The sequence below is a fragment of the Gracilinanus agilis genome, chromosome 2 (assembly GCF_016433145.1).
Source record: "Gracilinanus agilis isolate LMUSP501 chromosome 2, AgileGrace, whole genome shotgun sequence".
NCBI lineage: Eukaryota > Metazoa > Chordata > Mammalia > Didelphimorphia > Didelphidae > Gracilinanus > Gracilinanus agilis.
The window spans coordinates 708449041-708457836 of record NC_058131.1 but is presented as its reverse complement, the minus strand read 5'-3'; positions in this window follow the sequence as shown (position 1 = coordinate 708457836).

The window sequence follows — 8796 nt, the reverse complement described above, 5'->3', positions numbered from 1 at the left end:
TATACTATACTATGTTATGTTATGTTATGTTATGCTGTGTTATATTATATTATATTGCATCATATTATATCATGTTATTATATCATATTATATCATAGCATGTCATATTATATTATATCATATCATATATTATATGATGCTATATGATATGATATTACATTATATTACATTACATTATATTGTATGATATTATATGATGTTATATCATATCATATATTACATGATGCTATATTACATTACATTATATCATAGCATAGCATAGCATATCATATCATATCATAGTATAGTATAGTATATTGTATTGTATTGTATTGTATTATATTATATTATATTATATTATATTATATTATTTTCTTCAAAAAATGTCAGAGCTACTAAGTAGTCTTTACCCAAATTGATTGTAGCCATCCACTGTGACTGAGCTAGAAGGCCTTTTGATCAGGTTTGTCAACAGTTTGGAATAAGGACACAGTGTTTCAGCTTCACTTCAAGGCATCTTTAGGCTAGTCTGTTATGTAGTTTCAGGATGGATGCTCTCCTTCCAAACAAATTGCAGGCTACTTAGTGGATGAATTTACTAAATTATCAGATGTCAATCAACAAATATTTATTAAACATCTATTGTGTATAAAACAGAGGGGGGAGGAAGGAAGGCACAGTGATCTAGTGGCTGGAGAGAAAATCAAGAATTGACCCAGGATCAAGTCTAGTCTCTGGCACATTGTGGTCGTATGACCCTAGGGTAGTCACTTAATCTCTTAGTACCTTGAAAACCTTTAAGATGGCAAGTCACAGACCTTGTAGAGGGAGTATTCTTTCTTGGAAATTTCTGACAGCAATGAAATCCCAGGTCTGCTTCCTGAACAGTTCTCTCCCTCCCCCTAGAAATGTGCCAGGCACTTTTCTAGGCATCAGGAAAACAGAGACAAAAATGAAAACATCTCTGCCTTCAAGGAGCTTCCAATCCACTGGTGTAGGGGATGGGTTGGAAGATAGCATGTACACAGAGAAGTCAATACAAGGAAATTGCTTATTTTGTATTTATAAGAATGTGTCCCTCACACCCAGGATAATCAGGTAAGGATTCCTATAGATGAAGCATGAAAGGAAACACTAAGAGACGGAGATGAGGAAAGATGTCTTTGCTGACCCAAAGGACAATGGAAAGACACATGATGAGTGTTATAGAGTATGCATATCACCAATGTTAATTGCTTAATATAGTAGAAAGAGCACCAGCACTGAGGGCAGAGGATCTGGATTCAAATTCCATCTCATATACTTGCTACCTATGTGACACTGTTGCCCAGTTCCTTAGGTCTCAGTTTTCTCATCTGTAAAATGACAGATCAAGGAGAGTTGGATCAAATGATCTCTGAGCTCCCTTTCAGCCGTAAATCTATGATCCAAAGATTCTATGTGGGAGAAAGGAAATAAAATGGCATCAAGGACAGGCATGACTAGAAAAGGAGATGAAGGTCAGTCAGTCTTATTGATGGGCTGAATGACTGAGAGATCTGCTAAGGAGTGTTTATGGGAAGATTCAGTCCTATGGATTGTGGATCAGATGGCTCAGAGCTGATGCCCCTTGGGGAAAGGAAGAGGTGTCCACATCATGGAAACCCTGAACCCCTAGAATGTCTGGGAAGGTGAATTATCAACCTTTTAATGTTGCTAGGGGTAGACCTTATGATATAAAGACAGATTGTAAGCCTTCCTTGGATGCTTAGGTCAAATGTTTCTCCTACAAATTACTTCAAGCAAGTGATATCAATGCATCATTAAAGATGTAAAACCTTATCTTGAAACTTTGCAAAACACACCCTCTACTGGTTTGAAATGGAATAAAGGGATAATGGACAGCTAGCTAGTACAGGGGATAGAGTGGTGGGCTTCAAGTCAGGAAGACTCATCTTATGGAATTCAAATCTGCCCTTAGACACTTACTAGCTGGCTGGAAGACCTTGAGCAAGTCACATAACCCTGTTTGCCTCAGTTTCCTCATCTGTCAAGTGAGCTTGAAAAGGAAATTGGCAAACTATGCTAGCATCTTTGCCAAAGGAGGGTGGGGGGGAGGAACAAACCTAAATGGGGTCATGAAGAGTCAGACACAACTGAACAGCTACCACAACAAAAGAGGTAAGAAATCTTCAGGAGACAATATAGTGCCAGTAAAGTGGTTGGTTGACTGGCCTGAAGCTAAATTTATTCTTCAAAAAGAAACAGCACTGGGAGCAACTGGGAATCTCAGTGGATTGAAAGCCAGGCCTAGAAACAGGAAGTCCTGGATTCAAGTTTGACCTCAGACACTTCCTAGCTGTGTGATCCTAAGCAAGTCACTTAAACCCCCACTGCCTAGCCCATACCACCCTTCTGCCTTGGAACCAATACACAGATTGATTCTAAGACACAAAGTAAGAGGTAAAAAAAAAAGAAAAGAAAAAGAAAAAAAGGAAAAAAAAAGACCTGCCTCTGGCCTGCTTGGGCTGTATTGTCCTAGATAAGTCCTGTTTTCTCTCAGAGATCCAGACAACTGTCTTAGAAAGTTAACTTTTCTAACACTTAGTGTTAGAAAATCGTGGCAGCTATATTTATAATGTGCAGGGTAGTTGCAGATCTGTATCATAAAGGGAGTTTCTTCCCTGGGATGTCTTCATAACAATAAAATAACAAATCTAAAACAAAAGCTAAAATTAGCTTTCAAAAGTTGCAGACTCCACTTAAAAGTCTTAGGGAATATCCAAAGACTAATAACAACCAAAAGAAAATAAGCCAAGCAAAACCACCAGCTACAATGAAAAGAGCCCTGGACTTGGAGTCAGAAGACAAGGCTTTAAATTCCATAATATCAAAAGAAATCACACATCTTATCACCCAATCCTTTACTTGTTGCTCAAATAAAAAAAAAAACAAAAAACAAAAATAAAACTTTTAGCTTTTTTTTTTTAAGTTTTTGAAACTAGATGAACTAGAAAGGGGAGTCCTATAGCTCTTTATGCTCCCCCAAATGTAATTTTTTTAAATGTCCTACCTTGTACTTAAGAGAGTATGCTTTGGCAAAGGAGCACCAGAGATTTCCAAGGTATAATGGTAACTTCTAAGGTTTCTTTCCCAATGAAACTTTCAGAGTATGAGCTGAGATAGAGTAGGGGAAAACTCTCTATGCTGATCAAATATAAGACTTTTGTTCCATCCTTACAATGCCAAACATTAACAAATTCCTACTTGTTCATGCTAGACAGAGCAAATTCCCAGTACATTCTGGAAATCCTAAAAAAACATTCTAGGAGTCCTACTAGTCATTGGGACATCCAGGACAAAGATATTCTTCTTTGCAATTATGGGACATCCTTTTTAGAGAGATCATAGGTTAAAGGAGTTTCTAGGTAGAAGGCACTTTTTGTCAGCTAGATGTTCTCCCTTGTTTTATAGGGGAGGAAACGGATGAGAAGGGAAGTGTCTTTTTCAAGGACCTACAAGTAGCAAGTGCCAGATCTGAGATTCAACCCGGATCCTCTGACTTTAAATTCAACATGTCCCAATATCTACCTTTGTCTGATACTTCTTGAAGATCAATGAATTCTTTTCAGATATACCCCTCTCTTAAGAAAGTAATAGGGGGAGTAGAAGGAAGAATCAGTTTAACTGTCAGTGCTTTATCTAGTAAAAGGGAAAAAGGGCCAATGCTACAGTGTAGCAAGAAGAATTTGGAGGATTGGACAATCAACTGGAATAAGTAGGGCCTCTTCAGAGAAGGAAGGAAAGATATAGCTCTATCTATCTATCTATCTATCTATCCATTCAGTCATCTATCTATCCATCCATTTATCTATCTATCTATCTATCTATCTATCTATCTATCCATCCAGTCATCTATCTATCCATCCATTTATCTGTCCATCAATCAATCTATCTATCTATCTATCTATCTATCTATCTATCTATCTATCCATCCATCCATTCAGTCATCTATCTATCCATCCATTTATCTGTCAGTCAATCTATCTATCTATCTATCTATCTATCTATCTATCTATCTATCTGTCTGTCTGTCTGTCTGTTTATCTATCTATCTATCTATCTATCTATCTATCTATCTATCTATCTATCTATCTATCTATCCATCCATCCAGTCATCTATCTATCCATCCATTTATCTGTCTGTCAATCTATCTATCTATCTATCTATCTATCTATCTATCTATCTATCTATCCATCCATCCATTCAGTCATCTATCTATCCATCCATTTATCTGTCCGTCAATCTATCTATCTATCTATCTATCTATCTATCTATCTATCTATCCGTCTATCTATCTATCTATCTATCTATCTATCTATCTATCTATCTATCTATCTATCTATCTATCTGTCTATCTATCCCTTCATCCATCTATCTATACATCTGTCTGTCTGTTTCTATCTTTATATATATGTGTATATATATATACACTCACATATATATTTGTATGTAGTACATATATACATACCCATACATATATGCATGTATGCATATACACACTATATGAATATATTAAGTGAATTAATATACATAATATATTTATGGACTCATTTTTGTTTATTTGTATTTTTATCATGTAGTGAAATGAATATATCCTGTAGCTGAAATTGTTAAAACCTGGGAACCCTTTTTCTCACATCCATGGAGACCTCGATTTGAGACGGATTCTAATATTCTCAGGAGATTATGGAATCATAGATTTGGAGCTGGAAGGGAGCTCAGAGGTCTCTGAGACCAGCCTCCTAATCTTAAAGACAAGGAAACTGAGACCCAGAGTCCTTAAGTGTCTTGCTCAAGACCACAGAGATCAGACTTTGCAGAATCAGGAAGCAGAATCTTCAGGCTTTGCCACTCATCTGTCTTGCCTCTGTCTCATAAGTAGCTGGTCCTGCAATCTGGCCCACTGGACCCTGCCCCTCTCCTGCTGTCTTAGAATTTTCAGGCTTTTCCATACATCCTGCAACTGAACCTGTGTTTACATACAATTAGAACATAAGCTCCTTGAGAACAAAGACTGATCTGATTTTTCTTTTTGTATCCCAGAATGCTTAGCATAGGATTTGGCAAAAAGTATGTACTTGATAAATGATTTCCCAGGCATTCAGTGACTGAATTAAATTAAATTTATTAAAGAAAATTTTAATTAAATTAAATTCTGGGCTTCCTAGGGGAAACTAAGTAGGGACATAAAAGAAAGAGAGACTTTTTTGGAAGCTTAAAAAAATGTCATTATCATTTCCAAATATTACCTTCTATCCCAAAGAAATTTCATTTGTTGTTCAGTCCTGCCTGGCTTTTATGATCTCATTTGGGGTTTTCTTGGCAAAGATACTGGAGTAGTTTAATATTTCCTTTTCCAACTAATTTTACAGATGAAAAAACTAGCCAAAAGGGCTAAGGGACTTGTCCAGGGTCATACAACTATAAGTGTCTAAGGTCAGATTTGTACATAGATATTCCTGATTCCAGACCCAGAACTCTATCTACCATACCATTAGCTTCTTCATTAACTGAAGTTTCTTTTCAAGAATTCCCTGTCTTGATGAATTCATATGTATGGACAACATGTATGTACATGTACATGTGCATGTTTTTACATATATATTTGTAAGTATATACACATATGTGGGAGCAATAGAGTTTTTACATATATATTTGTAAGTATATACTTATATGTAGGAGTAGATAGAGCACAAAGTAGTAGAAATATTAGAAGAGAAGGAGGAGAAGGAGGAGGAAGAGAAGAAAAGGAGAAGAAGAAGGAGGAGAAGGAAAAGGAGAAGAAGGAGGAGGAGAAGGAGAAGGAGAAGGAGAAAAAGGAGGAGGAAAAAGAGGAGGAGGAAGAGAAAAAGGAGAAGAAAAAGGAGAAGAAAGAAGAAAGAAAAAGAAAGAAGAAGAACACTGAGAGGACTTAGGAAGACTTAAGTTTAAATATCTCTTCATATGCTTATTAGCTGTGTGACCCTGGGTAAGTCATTGTGATATAGGAGAGCAAGTTTTGTGGTGGGAGAAGGAATGCTGATTTCTCACCCAAAGAATTGCAGCTCAGACCCCTTCATCTTAAGACATGAAAGTGTTCATTCAAGGATGTTACAGATAATGTAGCCAGGGTGATGGAAAAGCCCACAGTGACAGAAAAGACCATAGAGGGGATTTCAGATTTCTAGAATTTTTTTTTTTATTATGGGTCTGGAGTATTGCCGTGCTCTCTGTCCTCGGATTCTCTGCCCGCTCCCAGAGTATTCCAGGCATTCATGGGGGTGTTCCGGGAAAAGGGGCAGGGAAGGAGTCCAAAGATCTCCATTGCAACTGGGTGATGTTCCCTCCCATGTCCTGTTTGTCAGACATCCAAGGTTATTTTGAGTGCGTGAGTGTCCTTCCCAGCCTTCCAAACTCTTATCAGAGGGGATAAAATCATAACATTCCGAGTACTGTTTCAGATTTGAAAACTGGGAGGAAGAGCACAGGGAAAACACAGGGTTTGAGTCTATATTCTAATATCTATTAACAAGTAAAAAGCATAAGATCTAAAAGCACCATTTAAGAAAAAGAATTTCAAAGCATTTCTAAGATTTTAAAGCACCATTTACTGAACTGGAGGAATTCCATGTGAACTGGAATGATATCCAGGAATTGATGCAGAGTGAAAGGAGCAGAGGCAGGAGAACATTGTACACAGAGACTGATACACTGTGGTAAAATCGAATGTAAGGAACTTCTCTACTAGCAACAATGCAATGATCCAGGATAATTCTGAGAAGCTTATGAGAATGAAGCTATCCAGATTCAGAGGAAGAACTGTGGGAGTAGAAATGCAGAAGAAAAACAACTGCTTGAACACATGGGTTGATGGGGAAATGACTAGGGATACAGACTAAAAAAATCACCCTCGTGCAAATATCAATAATATGGAAATAGGTCTTGGTCAATGATACATATACAACCCAGTGGAATTGTGAGTCAGCTTCAGGAAGGGTAGGGGGTAGTTTGTTTTTTTATTTTGGGGGTAGGGGAAGAACATGAATCACACCATTTACTAATGCCGAGCCACATCAATTTCACTCTATTTTGCCTCTGTCATTTAACCTTGTGTCTATCTTAGTTTCCTCAACTGTAAAATGGAAATGGGGATAATAATGGCACCTACCTCCTAGGCTTGTTGTGAGGAATAAATGAAATATTTTAAAAGTGCTTAACATAATGCCTGGAATACAGGAAGTGCTATATAAATGTTAGCTATTATTGTTATGTATAGGCACATGGACATGGAGATATATATATATACATACATATATGTACATGCATTGTTAAATGTATATGTATGTGTATGTGTGTGTGCAAGTATATATTTATAGATTTATAATTCCATTCCATTCATTTACCAGGATTTGTTCTGCCATCCTCCAGTTGCTGGACACCCACTCTGTAAGGATTTTTTGCCTCTTCAAAGAGAGGAGCTGTGAATATTTTATTATAAGTAACATCTTTCTTTTGGTTACTCCAGATCTGCTTGGTCTGAGGTCCAAGGAACATCCAGAATAAGCTGATCACCTAAAATCTCATCACTATGCTGCTAACAGCCTTTCCCTATACCCTCAGTCTTTTCTTCCCCTCTGATTAGAGGATTGGAGCTAGAGCACTAAATTCCTTCTGGAGCTTTACTTTCTAGAGGACAGAAATTGGACTTGCTGCTCAGCTTCCTTTGAACTCCAAGGAACTGATATCCTTGAGCAGGTACCACTTGGAACTCCTGGCTCCCTTTCCAGTCTCCTTTTGTCTTCTCCCAGTAGACTGTAACCTCCTTGAGGGCAGGGACTCAGCACATAGCCAAGTATTTGGCTCATATTAAGAGCTTAATAAATGTGTTTTTATTATACTCTATTGTATTAGATTACACTGTCACTGATCTCCTTAGAGTATATATATCCAGTAATGGGATATCTAGGCCAAAGGGTATGAATAGTTTAGTGCCTTTTCTTATATGTATTTCCCAAATGGTCAGACCAGTTTATAGCTCCACCAACAGGGTATAAGTATACCTATCTTCCCATGGCTCCTATTTTGATAGATTCCTTTATAATCTTTATCAATTTGACAGAGGTAAGGTGAAAGCTAAGAATTGTCTTCATTTGCATTTCTCTTTTCCCCTCTGGATCAATCACTTTATCAGTATGGAAACTCCCCTCCCTATAGGTTAGCAACATGCCTTCAACTTAAAGAGCTGCCTGGGGGTACTGAGAAAGTAAGTGATTTCCCCAGGATCACATAGCTATGATTTGTCCCTGATGAGAGCTGAGCTCTGTTCTTCCCTGACTTCCATACTGATCAGTTATCTAGTCCCGCCTTCCACCCAGCTGCCTTTCACTGCATTTCTCTTATTAGTAGTGATTTGGCACTGTTTTTTGTATTGTTGTGAAATGTTTACATTTTTTAAATTGGAAAATGGTTCACAAAATTTGATCATTTTTCTCTTGGGGATCGCTCAGGCTTATATAGGAGTGTCAATTCTCTTTTGATCTTGGATTCTCTACTTTTATCAGAGATATTTGATACAAATCAAAATGGACAGTTCCTTTTTCATCCAGGTTGTACTGAGCCCCAAAGAAACAAATTTGATAACCTTCCCCACCACACCTAGAGCTTTTGACTAGGTCCTAGCTAGAGATTACATCTGAATCAATCAATCAAGGACCATTATTTCCCTAAGTGAGCTGGGGATTCAAAAAGAGACAGGATAGTCCCTGTCTTCAGGGAGTTTATAATCTACTGAGGGT